General features: G+C 35.5%; 1 protein-coding gene across 17 annotated transcripts in view; it reads left to right on the top strand.

Annotated features, from left to right (window-relative positions):
• Dtna (dystrobrevin alpha) overlaps positions 1 to 13,920 on the top strand; it is a 354,245-nt gene that overhangs the window by 181,250 nt on the left and 159,075 nt on the right. For 5 of the 17 annotated variants that reach the window (XM_033757542.1, XM_033757541.1, XM_010638075.2 and 2 more), the window contains exon 1: positions 3,274 to 3,464. The exons of 7 other annotated variants lie outside the window; for them this stretch is intronic. The gene's annotated coding sequence lies outside the window, so the exon portion shown is untranslated. Of the gene's footprint in view, positions 1 to 3,272; positions 3,465 to 9,492; positions 9,742 to 13,920 lie in introns of those variants that run through there. 5 more of the 17 variants (XM_033757540.1, XM_033757532.1, XM_010638077.2 and 2 more) reach the window with 3 other exon arrangements.

Genomic DNA, 13,920 nt, shown 5'->3' with positions numbered 1-13,920 from the left:
CACACACACACACACACACACACACACACACACATATATATATATGCACATTTTGTGGTATTCCAAAATAAAGAATAATTTTAATATGTAACTGCAAGTAGCATTTACAAAGCTTAAATTGTTTCTTCCTCTTGCACTTTCATTAATATTGGCAGCCAGTTCTTTCTGTAAACATGCTGTTTAATTCACACTAGTGACCTCTGAGCCCAAGTCCTTACTGTGAGTTGTAGGCAATTAGGTGCTCCCACTTCAGAAGAGAGAGCAGTGAAGCAAGTAACCTCACCAGCCCCTTTCCACCTCTGGGGGCCACGGCCTGGCAAATCAATTTCCTGGGGTACATTCCAAATCACAAGCTGTGTGGCCAGCACCATTTCTCCCGAGATGATTGGATTCTTTATATGCAATTAGGTGAAATGCACCACATAGAGTATGCTACAAATTCTGTTCATCCAGATAGAGAAGTTTATCTTAACATTTGAAAGAAAGGATTTAAAGTTTTGTGAAACCAAACATACTGACATCATATTCCCTACTCTTAAAGAGAAAAAAATCAAATAAGTTGCTTTAGCATCTGACAAATGATGAACCTCAGGCTTGTCAGTCATAAATAATAGGTTCTCAAGACTACAGAATGAAGAACAATTAGAGATTCATGCAGTGGCCACCCGTGTATAAGAATAAAATAGTACAAGGTAAAAACTCACACAAAAAAATAAATGCAAACCAAGAAGAGTCTCTATTCAACCAGCCACACAACGGAGTAGTTATGAATTATTCAAATTATACTTCTATTAGTTTTTCCTTCATCAACTGCTCTGAAGAGGATTAGCGGGTGTTAATTTTCCAGTGTGCCTGCTTTTTGCCTTTTTGCCTGTTCTGCCTCACACATTTTATAGGATTGTATCCTCATGAGTCACAACATTTAAAGATTTTTTAGGGTTGTAGCAGTGCCAAAACTATTTTAATAATCTCAAAGGATTTGTTGTAGGGCTTTTCTTTCTTTCTGTTTTTAGTGATAGAGAAATCTTGCAATGCCTAATATTCATTTTATTCTTTCTGGCAACTTCCTGTAATGGAAGTTTGTTTATTTTTTCTGCCATAGGCTATCTTAACTTCTGGCTGCTGCTTTGCACCATAGTCTTCAAAGAGATTTTAATGATAATTTTCCTATGCAATTGCCTTTAGTGTCAGGTAATTTCCTGAACTGGATGACTGTGGAGAAAAGCATCTAAAAGCCTATCTCAGTGAGCAGTTTATCCTGAGACCTCTTAGAAACTATTGTTAATCCAATATCAGTAAATTATTAAAAATGCAATCTATGTAACATGATTTCTATTCTTAAACCCTTTATAATAAAGATTCCTTATAGTCCATTTTAATGGGGAAAAGTATCACCAATAAATAACACAACTGTTAAGAATCCAGTATTAAGGTTTCAATGAACTGATTTAATGTGGTTTTTCTTTCATATCTAAAGATTTTTTCAAAATAAGCTCTCAAGTTTAGCACTTCCTGCAGTCCATTTCATACAGGAAATACGTGTAACCTCTGGCTGGTCAGTCACTCTTAGCCTATAAGTGGGAGGAAGCCTCCCCTACCTGTTTGCCTAAAAATGGTCACTTTATTGATGCTGTGCTGTCATCCAAACCCATATTAAAAAACATATGACTGGTAGTGTGTACCTGCTTGAAAATAACAATTTTATCACCAAGGAGAAGTCAGGTATCAGTTAGCTTTTTCCTTATCGGTCTTGCTCAAAAGTCACAAACTTTAACTCAGTAATGCTGGCCATAATTTACTGAGCATTTAGTGCATTTTAAGCTCTGTGTTTGAGTCTTCCTTTTTCATAACTCTAGGAATTTTAGAGAAGACTGAGATTTAAAGACGTTAAATAGTTTATCTGTGTCTAATGGCAGAGCCAGGTTTCAGACCTGCATCTGCTTAAATTGCTTAACAACTTTTAGAAGTTGCTCTTTTTTAAGAACTATTATACTTAGTGGATATTAATTGTGAAAATCAATGGATTTCATTGTGACCTTTCCTTTCCGGACAGTACAGAAAGTTCTCTGATCGTATCCATCTCCCTATTGCCCTCCCTCTTCCCTCTCCCTACTACTTCCCGCTCCTTCTCTTCCCTGATGGTTCCCCTCTTGCAGCTCTTCTCCCTGGCCTCCTTTTGTGAAGCCTTGTATTGGTGAAACACCTGTGCAGGGCCCTACCAAATGGCAACCCTTTTGCTGGTTATTTGGAATAGAAAGTTGAGTGAAACAAGGTTCCTCTCCCTTGGAGATCCCACGTCTAAGGGGAGAAAATAGGTATTTTCAACAAATTATTATGAAATATGAGCTAAGTTTAGGGAGTAAGCAAGGCTGTGCAAGCATCAGAGCAGCAAGGCTGAGGTGCTATCCTTAGTTAGCCGAAGGACACCGGCTGGTGAAGGAGTCGTGAAGGGAGGGACAGGAGGGAATGCTCCAGTCACCCGGGACTCCATCAGCCTTTCCTTAAAGAACTAGGCAAAAAGTCAAGGCGATTCTGTACAGCTCACCCACGTAGACCTTGACCTGGGGAGTCCCAAGACTGTTCAGAGTTGATATTGTCCTTATTCTCAATACGGAGCCCCTTAATTGTAGTTTGATGGGTTCTAGCAAACTGTATCTCAATAGATCTAAATTTATGATCAATTTCAATAGGATTGAAATCCAATATGTTTAAATAACGGTTCAACACTGAACTTGTGGTAAACAGAAAATGAAGAATTTTACCTCCCATATTGAAGCTGTGATTATGTTTACTCCAGAAAAAAAACTACTTTGAGACTAACTCTTCATATATTGATGTAGTGCTTTCAGCAACTGTATTTACTGAATAATTGGATATACTTTTTAATGTTTATGAAGGGACTGTGGGATTATTTCCTATTGCATTAGTAACAGACATTTAAAAATACTCAGTTGGCAGAGGTAGGAGATAATGATCAGTATTTCAAGAGATTAGTGGTGATTTTAAAATTATGCAGTCATTTCATTAGTTACTTTAAATGTTTCAGAAGACCTTTTATCCTTTCCTCTCTTATTCGTTTTTTTTTTTCTTTCTTTCTTTCTTTCTTGTCCATGGAGTTGAGTCAGCAAGAGAAACATATTCAAATTAGACTTGTCATACAGGAAAAAAAAATCTGACTTTGTCAGGGTGGGTGGAGGGGGAAAAAAAGCAACTTTTTGTCAGTCTTTTGTATTTCAGCAGCTGGATTCATTGCTACCATGGCAACGGACCACATGATGAGGTGTATTAGATTGCTGTGTGTTGAGCACAAGGAGAAGAATGAACACAGCTTTTTATTGAAGTTAAAGGTTACTTTGGAGTTTCTTCTGTGGAAATGTGTAAGGTCAAATACTATAGCTTTCAGCATATGTAGTACTTCAGCAGAAGAATTAGGGGCATGTTGGTGCATTTAACTACAAAACCAGGTAAGGCGCAGTTGAATCTGTGAAACTGAGCTCTCCTACTTCGGTGGCAGGGCCATAACTTGCTGGCTGGAATCTCGCAGCCGCCCCCTCCCCCACAGAGGCACAGGACAAATTTCTCCTGTCCATCTCTGATTTCATCTGTTTGTTTGTTTTTTTATTTAAAAGTCTAAAATGTTGTTAACTTTTACAGTTCTGTGGCTGTGTGTATACGCGTTTGTGTGTGTTTCAGAAAGATTGGAAAAGTAGTAATAAGAATGCAATAATTAGCGTCCTTAGAAACATCTTGAAACTGAGCAAAATGTATCCTTGTTTTGTTCCGTGAAAATGCTTCACTTTTCTTAGGGGACGCCTTATTAGTGGCATTGGTCCAAAGCTTCTTGTCTCATACTAAATTAAGCAGTAGGACAAAGTTCTCCAGCCTGTTATTTAGTACATTTTTTTATGTGTGGCCTTTTTCTCCTCCTGTATCATATTATGCAAACTTCAACCAATACAAATAGCTCAGTTTTATCTATAATTCTTACAATAACTTTGTATTTCCATCAGCATCCTATTCTCTTAGACATCGTGGCTGTGTGTGTATGCCAAAGGGTTTTAAAATAGCAAGAACTACAATATAGGTGAGTGTGAAATAAACTCTTTTGCTAAGACGCTGGTAAGAACTGAATGTAAGCAGTTCAGTGTGTCTTGGTGCAGCATCAATTCCCGGAGCTCAGCAGCCTCCTGATGCCTTGTTTATTTGTCACCCTGGCGGCTTGTGTTGAAAAGGAGGCTTTGAGATGCACATAGCCAGTTAGTGAGGAAGAGGAATACCCACTTTTTAATAACATAGTTTGCTTCCTTGCTCTGCGTTTTTACTGTGGTTCCTTAACTTTCTCATAAACCGTTAAGATTTGCTTTAATTTTCAGTCAAGAGTTATCCTAGGCAACCTCTCTCCATTGTACCAAGCTGTCTTGGCAGCTTTTAGAGACACAGATGTAACTAAACAGTAGCAGAATCCTACTGTTTTTGCAGTACATTCTCTGTCCACCTGGAGTGTTTTCAGATAGGAAAATTTTTGAAAAAGACATTCTCAGCGAGCTCAAATGAATTATTTGCCACTAACTGGCAATGATTAGAATAAAAGCCAATGAATTATCACTACTTTGATCATCTATTACACTGTTTTCAAAAAGGGAAACTGAGATATTGCTATATCCACTTACACTCAGATTTTCTCTGTTTCCTAAGTCTCTGGTTTTCATGTGTCCAAATCATCTTCCAAATTTGAGAAAGGAGTTATGATCACTATGTAAAACAATTTTTCTATGTTTTCAAATAAAGACAACTTTTTCCTTGATAATAAATACCAAAAAGCATTATGGTAAAAACTTAACATTTATAAAATGTGTGTGCTTCTGAGTTCATTCTTTCCTTTTTACCTTGGTTATTCTGCATGCAGAATGAGCTGTGAGTATGTCCTTCAAAGCATAAAATATTTTCACAAGTGTATGCTGTTATTACCAGAGAAGAAAAAGTTCTCCAAATTGGTGAAGAGAGTATCTGGTAAAAGTGTTTTAAAGTTTAAAATTCTCAAGACTGACAATGCATATAGTAGAAAGTGGTCTGTTTATATTAAGGAAAAAGAGGGCAAAAAGGAGAGAGGAAAGAAATCAGAGATAGAAACAAAAAGAAAGGACACAAGATAAAAAAAAAAAAGGTAAACATAACAGTGTGCATGATCTCTTACCCAGACTCTCCTTTTTCATATGTACTGGAAAGGGTTAGATATACAACAAAGATTAGCAATAGATTAGTTTTAATAAGCTAAAATTATTACAGAACATTACCATTTCACTATTCTCTGTTTAAAATACATGATAAAGCATAGATAGCTATTTTCTGTTCATTGAACTTCTTTTTATTAAAGTTCCTGTAGCTGCATTTGGTTCAATCCTTCTTGTTGTGGGCTATTGACCAGCTAGTTTTGAGCACAAAACATACCTATCTCCAAATTTTGGTTGTCTTTATTCGTCTGACATAAGGCTATATGTGGACATTCATTTCCAAAGTCATTGCAACTGAGAGGCCATAAGATGGAGGCTCCTTTTACAGTTGTTTTGCTACCTACATTCTTAAGGAGTAAAGTTGTCTTTTCATCACGTCTTGGTTGTAAACTAGAAATTTTACCAAAATGCAGTAATTGAATAAATTTGTCAACTCTTGTTTAAATCATGCTTTACTGTTAATTTTAAATAATTCTAGTGTTTCTTAACATTTTAGCTTTAAGTTTTAAAGTTCCCTAGATGCTCAGACTAATGGCTAGTTATTAGCAAACATTTAGCTCTCTTAAGAAGATAAATGTTCAACAGTCATCTTGGAGAATTGTATTGATTCACATAGGCTCTTCTAGAAAAAATTAGTGATAAGTTTCAAGCTCCAAGATAGTAATTCTGAAACAGATGAAGATTAAGCCAATGACCAAGGATTCATTCTCAGCTCTATATGTCATTTTTAGGAATTATCTTTGAATCTATTATTCAATTAAAGTGAATTTTATTATTGACTACCACGTAATTTTTGTGTGAAAAGAATTAGACTAATTTTTATTTGTTTGTTTGGTGGTTTTATTTGGATTTTTAAACTTTTCAAATAAAAAACAAAAATATGATGTGATGATCATCATGATAATAAAGATGACAATGACAACAGTGATTTCTCTGAAGTATAAGATAGTTTTAGCTCCTGGCACCATATCGAGTAAAACGTCAGTATTTTCAGAAAGAAAGTGGGAATTTCTAGTGGGTTTTCATAACACATTCCCAACTTCAATTAATTTCATTAGTAATTTATAAAACACTAACAGTAAATGTACTTGTTATGTTCTTAACAGACATATAATATGTTGACTTTGCTCAATAAGCAGTAGAAGCTTTCATCATAAATGATTAAATTTACCAAGAATTATATAAGATATAAGGCAGCATCTGATAGGAAATGCATAAACTTATTTTAGGACTGAAATAATTGTTATCTTTTTAGTACACAAAGGAGCAATCAACTAGCTTCACTTTGAAAATAATGCTGTCTTTTTGGGGGTTTTTTTGTTTGTTTGTTTGTTTGTTTGTTTTGCTTTTGAGACAGGGTCTCACTATGTAGTTGAGACTGACCTGGAACTCACTGTGTAGCCCAGGCTGGTCTCGAACTCACAGTGATCCTCCTGCCTCAGCCTCCCAAGTGCTGGGATTACAGGCATGCACCACCATGCCCAGCTTAATGCTGTCTTGATATATCTTAGGATAGTGTTGTAATTCTCCACTTTGGCATTCACACTACGAAACATTCACTATGTATGCCATTTCAAAATTTTAATTAGTTTTAAATTTTAAATTATTCATTTTCAGCAAATAGCAATATTATATATCTGAAACATGTTGATTTGATTTTGTTTGGAGAAAGATTACACTCAGAAAAATCTCTTACCTCCACCTATTCCACACATGAAAAAAAAAAGTGCTACATAGATTGCCAATTCCAACATAAAATGAAAATTCATGAAGCTCATAGAAGAAAACACACAACTTGAAATAAAAAAATCATGTCCTTGCAGGTAGAAATCATAAAGGAACAGTGGTATGAAAACTTGGTGGCACAAAAACTTATGGTTCTGGAAAATGCTACTGGCAAATTAGAAACAATTTTCACAACACATATGAAAGAGAAAAAGTGAGTATATAATGCATAATGAGGCTTCATAAATTAATAAGAAAAAGAAATTTACTATTTAGTCAATTTAAACAAACACAAGAACTCATAAATGTGTTCGTAGGCCAAGTCATCATAACCATCACCATCACTGTCACATGATTGTCACCATAACGACCATGTACTGATCATTTAGGGTTACGCATTTTTCATTTGTTATTTCATTTTTACCCCAACCTACAAAGCAAATATTGTCTTCATTTATTCATGAGATATTATTCTGCTAATAAGTGCAGGCCTGGTTGTCAAGCCAGAGTCAATACTGTAACAATGTAAGTTTCCACTTATCTGCCCTTCTATGAAATGTAAATTACTTTATTCTTAATACTATGGGAAGCCAGACATATAAGGAGTTATTAAATAGTGGCAACAGAGACAACAAACCAGAGGGAAGCCATTCTGGGTGGATAGAAATTAATCCAGAAGCTAATGCTGCCATCCAAAACAAGAATGAGGGTGTTAGTTTTGAGTGAGGTTGAAGGTAATTTTGAAAAGGAGGTGTTTTCTCAGTTGCTTATATTTACAGAAGTCAGATAGAACATTAGACTTAGCTCTTTAGCCTTCCTGAAAACTGTCAATTACCACAGGCAGCATTAGAGCAAAACTATTGTGGCCAAGGAAACTGAGAATATCTTACGATATGTGAGTTTTTCTAATGAGACAAACCTGCATAAATCATCCTGTTGGAAACAAGTCTATGTTCTTGAAACATGTGACACAGAGGGTTTTGTTTTAGGATGTAATGTAACGAAGGTGGGATATTTATGAAATTATCTCCATTAAAATTTTAATGTTCTTTGACTTTTATAAACAGTGATTTCTTTTCTCTTTCCAACTTGCAATAATTCTTGAAGTACATAGAGATCGTTTAGTAAGGTCAAAACACATTTCGCTTTATCGTTGTGAAAGCAGCAGTTTTCTCTTTGAACATTTGGTTTGGGTACATTATTATTCTCCTGCCTTTGCACCAGCTTTCTTTGGATATATTTTTCCTGCTGCAGTATACCCAGATTCATTTATGGGTTGGAAGACAGTAGAAGCTGTTACTTCTAGCATCAGAGCCCCCGTTGTTTACCAAGAAGTTACGTTGGATTTCATCCAGTCTTAGGGTCATTGGAGTAGGGGAAGATTGTTAGGGAAGTGCAGAAAAAGGTGGAGAAAGTGGAATGTAGTCTGGATAATAAGGTGCTGAAAAGAAGAGGAAGGCACTGTCATTTGGATGATGTGTTGGATGACAGTAAAAAACCCAAACATGAAAGCACATAGTGTGGGAGAGCTCTGGTATTAGAAAGAGCAACACTTTCTAAGTGCTAGATATTGTTTCAAAAGCTTTTTGTTTAACTCTGAATTAGTACACAGAAATCACTGAATGAATATAAGTAATTTATTTATGTCAATCCTTACATTTATCCAATGAACTGGGTACCGTTAATCACCTCCATTTATAGATGAAGACATTAGAGCCAGATTAAGTAATCTCCAAAAAAAACAATTAATAAGAGAGAATGCTGTGGTTGACAAGTTCTTTCGCTATACTCCATGTTGCCTACTCTTAATCCATGCAGAAAGTATTACAGTACCCATAAAAAGGTATTTGAAAAGTGCTTGTAAAGTACCTAGGGTATAGTAAACACTCAAAAACGTTAGCAATTATTATTGTTATGTAGTAAGATTTAGAAGACTTTCCAGAATTTATGTCATTCTACATGACACTGCTCAGAAACAGTAACAAGGGCAGCTTTAGATTTTTCTTATGTACAGTTTGAATACAGCTTTATATAGGAGTGTGCCCTTACAAGTTGGAGTAACTCTCTTTCTCCTCAAATACTATCTATCAGCTTGACTGGCACAGTTGAAGTTTTTTCTTCAAAGGATGTGCCTCACTGACGTGTTCTACATACGCATCTGCGTGACTCTGACCTTCTGACAGGGAGTGATTGCTGCTAATGGTACTAATGAGAGCAGATGAAATCTCCTTCCACGCTCAGGATTTGAATAATATGTCAATTTGTTCATTACCATCTTGCTAAGAATTAAATGCTTTGACATTTTTATAATCTAAGGGAGTAAGTGAGAGCTTGGCAGCCAGAGAGGCGAATGAGGCCAGAGCCTGGCCAATGTACAGTCACTGAGAGTCAAGGTCAAGAGTGGGATCCAGGCAGGACACATCCAGAGCAATCAGGTACAAACTGTGTTCTGATCTGTTTTTCCTAGATTGTGGGTTTGTAGGAGGCAGGTGGGTTGTCAGCCTCTGCACTGAAAGACTTTTATGGAAAACTAGTTGGCTTCAACTCTAACTAAACTGAGAATGCCAACAGATGCAGAGTTAAAGACACCGAAACATTGCAGTTTCAGTACATTACAAAGCAATCAGGAACAACGCCTCTGCTGTACCGGGATCCCCAGGGAGGACGATTCTGCTGTGGGCCGTGCATGATGACTAAGCCACCAGGGAGGCAGAGGAGGTTCCAGGACAGCATGGCTCAGGACAGCAAAGATGTGCTGGTGCTAGGAGGGTGCCACAGACTGCAGGTAAAAGAAGGCAAGGGAAACATGGAGCCTGAGGGATCAGCAGTTGCTTTGCCATGCGCATCTGTAACTCCTATGACACCTTTACCTTTATCGGTAATTTAAGAATTCAAAGGGTTTTAGTGGGTGATGTCAGTAGGCAAGTGTGCAGGCTGACAGCACCACTAAGAAAACAAGGAAGAGACTCTGGAGAGTAGAGGTCAGCTGACCTCTCCCCACTCTGCTTCTAGAGAAGGGTGTTTGGTCTCTGGAAGGGGGTCCTCTTCCTGTCACTCCATCTCAGATGGCTGTTTCTCTGTGAACTTAATTGTCCCTGGTTTCTTTCAACTGTTAAGGCATGTGTTCAAAATGTCGGTGACACGGGATCTCTGAAGTTATCTGAAAATGCTTTGTGTAGTTTTTTATCTGAAAGGTAGCAAACTTTTATTAACACTATGCACTAACATTTGTTTGGTGATTTCCTATGTCCAAAGAATTTTGATTTCTTATAGTTGAATCTTCTACAGTCGTGGAAGGTAGACGATAGCACAGTTTCCTTTTCTTTCTTAGTACGTGTTCGCACTGCGTAATGTTTACATTTCCTCTGTGAAGTTGGTACATGTACATAACACATTCTGATTCCTATTTTACTACCGTTTCCCTTCCCTCCCTTCCCCCACACTCCATCTTTTCATCCTCTTTCACTCTGAGAAAAATCTATTTCCCTATTTCTCAGTATCTATCATTTGTTTTGCTCTTTATTTATAATTTAAGTTTCTCATAAATGAGAAAGCATGCAATATTTAAGCCTTTGTGTCTGATTTACTTCACTTAACATATGGCCTCCAGGTACATCTATTTTTCTACAAATGACTGAAATTTATCTTTCTTTGTGGCAGAGTAGTACTCCACTGTGTGTAAATATCACCTTCTCTTTATCTATTGATGGATAGATGATAGGCTGCTTCTAAAATCTAGCTATTATGAATTATTGTGCTATGAATATGAATATGCATGTATCACTATAATACAATGCTTTGGAAAGCAAGCTTGGTGGCTTCCTAAAAGTCATTGGGTTAACTAGCAAAGCACAGATATTCATTTCCTGATTTACTAATTCATGTTCAATACCCTCTCATCCTTGAATTCAGGTTTCCTTAAATGATAGCTGTTTGTCTTTAGAAAATTGATATTACAAATAAATCTCTCTTGCACTTAATCAGAATTTTACTCAGATTTAATCCTCTTTTTAAAATACTTTCAAGTGGTTTATGTACAATGTAGGCATTTAATAAGTTCTAACTGCCTGGTTATTGCCTGTTTATACTCCTCACAAGTAATCAGTCTGATTCTTAAACATCTGATGAAAACGTATTGTGTTTGTTTGTTTGTTTTTAATTTTGGAGTAGGAAAATCAATAATTACAATTCCTAATATAGAAAAGCAACCTGAAAAGAATGTGAATTTTTGATTTGAAAAAATAATCTAACCTGTAAAATCTGAATGACTAGACTTAACTCAATGGACATAACCAGAAGATGATAAACCACTGTGGAAATCAATATGGAGATACCTCAAACAACTAGAATTAGAGGTCTCATTTGACCCAGCTATTCCTCTGCTGGGTATTTATCTTCCCAAAATAATTAAAAGAATCATACCACAGCGATATATGCTTACACCTGTTTATAGGGGCACAGTTTATAATAGATAAAATTTGGAAACAGCCCAATTGCCCATCAACTGGAGACTGAATAAAGAAGATGTGTGTGTGTGTGTTTGTGTGTGTGTTTATAAAATAAAGTACTATGCAGCCATAATGAATCAGAAACTATAGACATTTATACCTAAGTGGATGCATATTGAGGCCACACTCTTAAGTAAAATAAAGAGGACATATATGTGTAAATACCAAATAGTTTCTCTGGTGTGAAAAACTAAAAGTGTAAATAAGGATCAAAATGCATAATTGATATTGTGAAATAGGAAGAAAATGTCTAAAGGAGTAGGGGAAGTAGGAGGGGTAGGGTAAAGGAAAAAAGGGAAAAGAAAAAATATGAGAAATGGAAAAAATCAAAGAAACAAAGTCTTTGTAAACAGGGAAGGGTGGAGGGGGTGAAAGGCGGGTAGGGGAATGGGGAAAAAATGAGAACCAAGATACATCATGTAAAGGTACAAGAGCCTAATGATGAATGTAACTGTATTGTATACCTAAAATGTACCAATAAACTTAATGGAAAAAAACAGAAGATGATAAAGCAGACATTTTATACTTGTAAAAAAACAATAAATAGAAATTGTTATGAATCCCCAAACTACCCACCCTCTTGTAACCCTGTAACAATCAAAAAATATATTATTTTATCCTGCCTATGGGATTTCCTGCCATCTCCCTGGATGTGTTTTTTCTTTGTATCATACACCATTTGTATTCTTTACAACCTCCCTTACCTAACATTGCCTTTGAGTTTAGCTATCTTTTTTGGCCTCCAGGGATATCAGAAATTCTCTTATCCCTGGTTAATTCTCAGTGAGAACCAGCGATTAAAATCTGGACAGAGAAGAAGCCAAAGCATATGATTGTTAGCCACAGGTTTTTCCAATTTACCTAAACTGAAGTTATTTACTTCTGATAATATTGCTGAGCTTTCTTTTGCTTACACTTTTCTTTAAAAAAGAAAAGGTTTCAACATCTATTTTTCTTTGGGTACTTAAAACTGGATCAAAATAATTAAAAGGATTAAAATAATCCTTTGGGTTTAAATACTCTTTCTAGTAGGAATGCTAAGATCTGAGGTTCTTTTGACAAAGGCGATGCAAGAAAAGAATACTAACAGGAAGACAAATTTGTCTTACCACCTATTAAATATTTTATAAAGCTCTAATTATAATTAAGTTGAAGTATAAAGAAGGTATTAATATAAACAAAACCTATAGTATCAACAAATACTGTAATACCTATTAATATATACTGGAGAAGGCTGTGCCCATAAATAAGGAAGATATTATTAATATATAGTAAATGGAATTGGGGCGGAAACATCAAGTATCATTCGTACTATAAAATAAATTCCAGCCAGGTCAAACGTTGATGAAAATCAAACTATAAGAATTAACACAATGTAGAGAACTTTTAAAATAGTTACATTGTGATATAATTGACCACAACTATACTTTTAAAAGCGCACAATTGTATGATTTGATGTGACATACATACCATAAACCATCTGTAGACTCATGATAGTGAATACATCCATCATCTTCACAAGTGTCCTCAAAGCCTCTTTGTAATGCTTTCTACCCACTCCTCCCCACTCTTGGCACCTCCAGACCTGCTTTCAGATTAGTTTTCTAGAATTTATATAAATGAAACCATGCAGTGTATATGTTTTATCTGGTTTCTTTCAACTGGTATCATTATTTTGTGATTAATTCACTATTGCTGTATACATCAATATACAATTGTTTTTTATTATTTTAATTATTTATTGATTATCCATTCTCCTGATGATGAATATTAGGGATGTTTTCCAATTTTTTACTAAAATGAGCACTCGTGAAAATCTTTCAGTAAATACACACTTTTTTTTTTATTTTGTGCAAATACCTAGAAGGATTTTAAATGATCTGTGAAAAGAAAGGGGCTTTATGTGATGAAAATGAAGATTACATTTGGCAAAAAAAAATTACATTTGGCAAACATTATCATTTTAATTCTTGTGTGTCAAAAAAATGAATTACCTAATAACATCACATATTAAATATTAGCCAAAGAAAAGTTTAAAGGAAAGAAGGGAATGTAATCAATATGAGAAAATGAAAAATAATAGACACAAAGTCACAATTGTTGATTGGGACGGAGGGAGGGGTTGAAGGGAGGGCAGGGGAATGGGGAAAAAATAAGAACCAAGATTGATTATGTAACAATGAATGTCATTATATTGTATACATTAAATGTACGAACAAAATGAATAAAAATTAAACCAAAAGAAAATGTAATTGGTAAAAATGACAAGAATTTGATATGGAAAGGCATTGAAAAGTGATGTATCAGGTAATCCTCACAATACTACTAAAACATTGAGGATACTATCACACCCTGTCCAAAGTGGCCTGGTACTACTGGTTTTATACATAGCCACTGTTCTCCACTGCCTCCTCATAGAGCAAACAGGTAAATAGTATGCATGTGTGTATATATAT

This window comes from Fukomys damarensis, unplaced genomic scaffold (genome assembly GCF_012274545.1).
Source record: "Fukomys damarensis isolate Sample0158 unplaced genomic scaffold, DMR_v1.0_HiC HiC_scaffold_30, whole genome shotgun sequence".
Classification (NCBI taxonomy): Eukaryota; Metazoa; Chordata; class Mammalia; order Rodentia; family Bathyergidae; genus Fukomys; species Fukomys damarensis.
The sequence above is the reverse complement of the archived record's forward strand: the minus strand, read 5'-3'. Positions and strand labels throughout refer to the sequence as shown.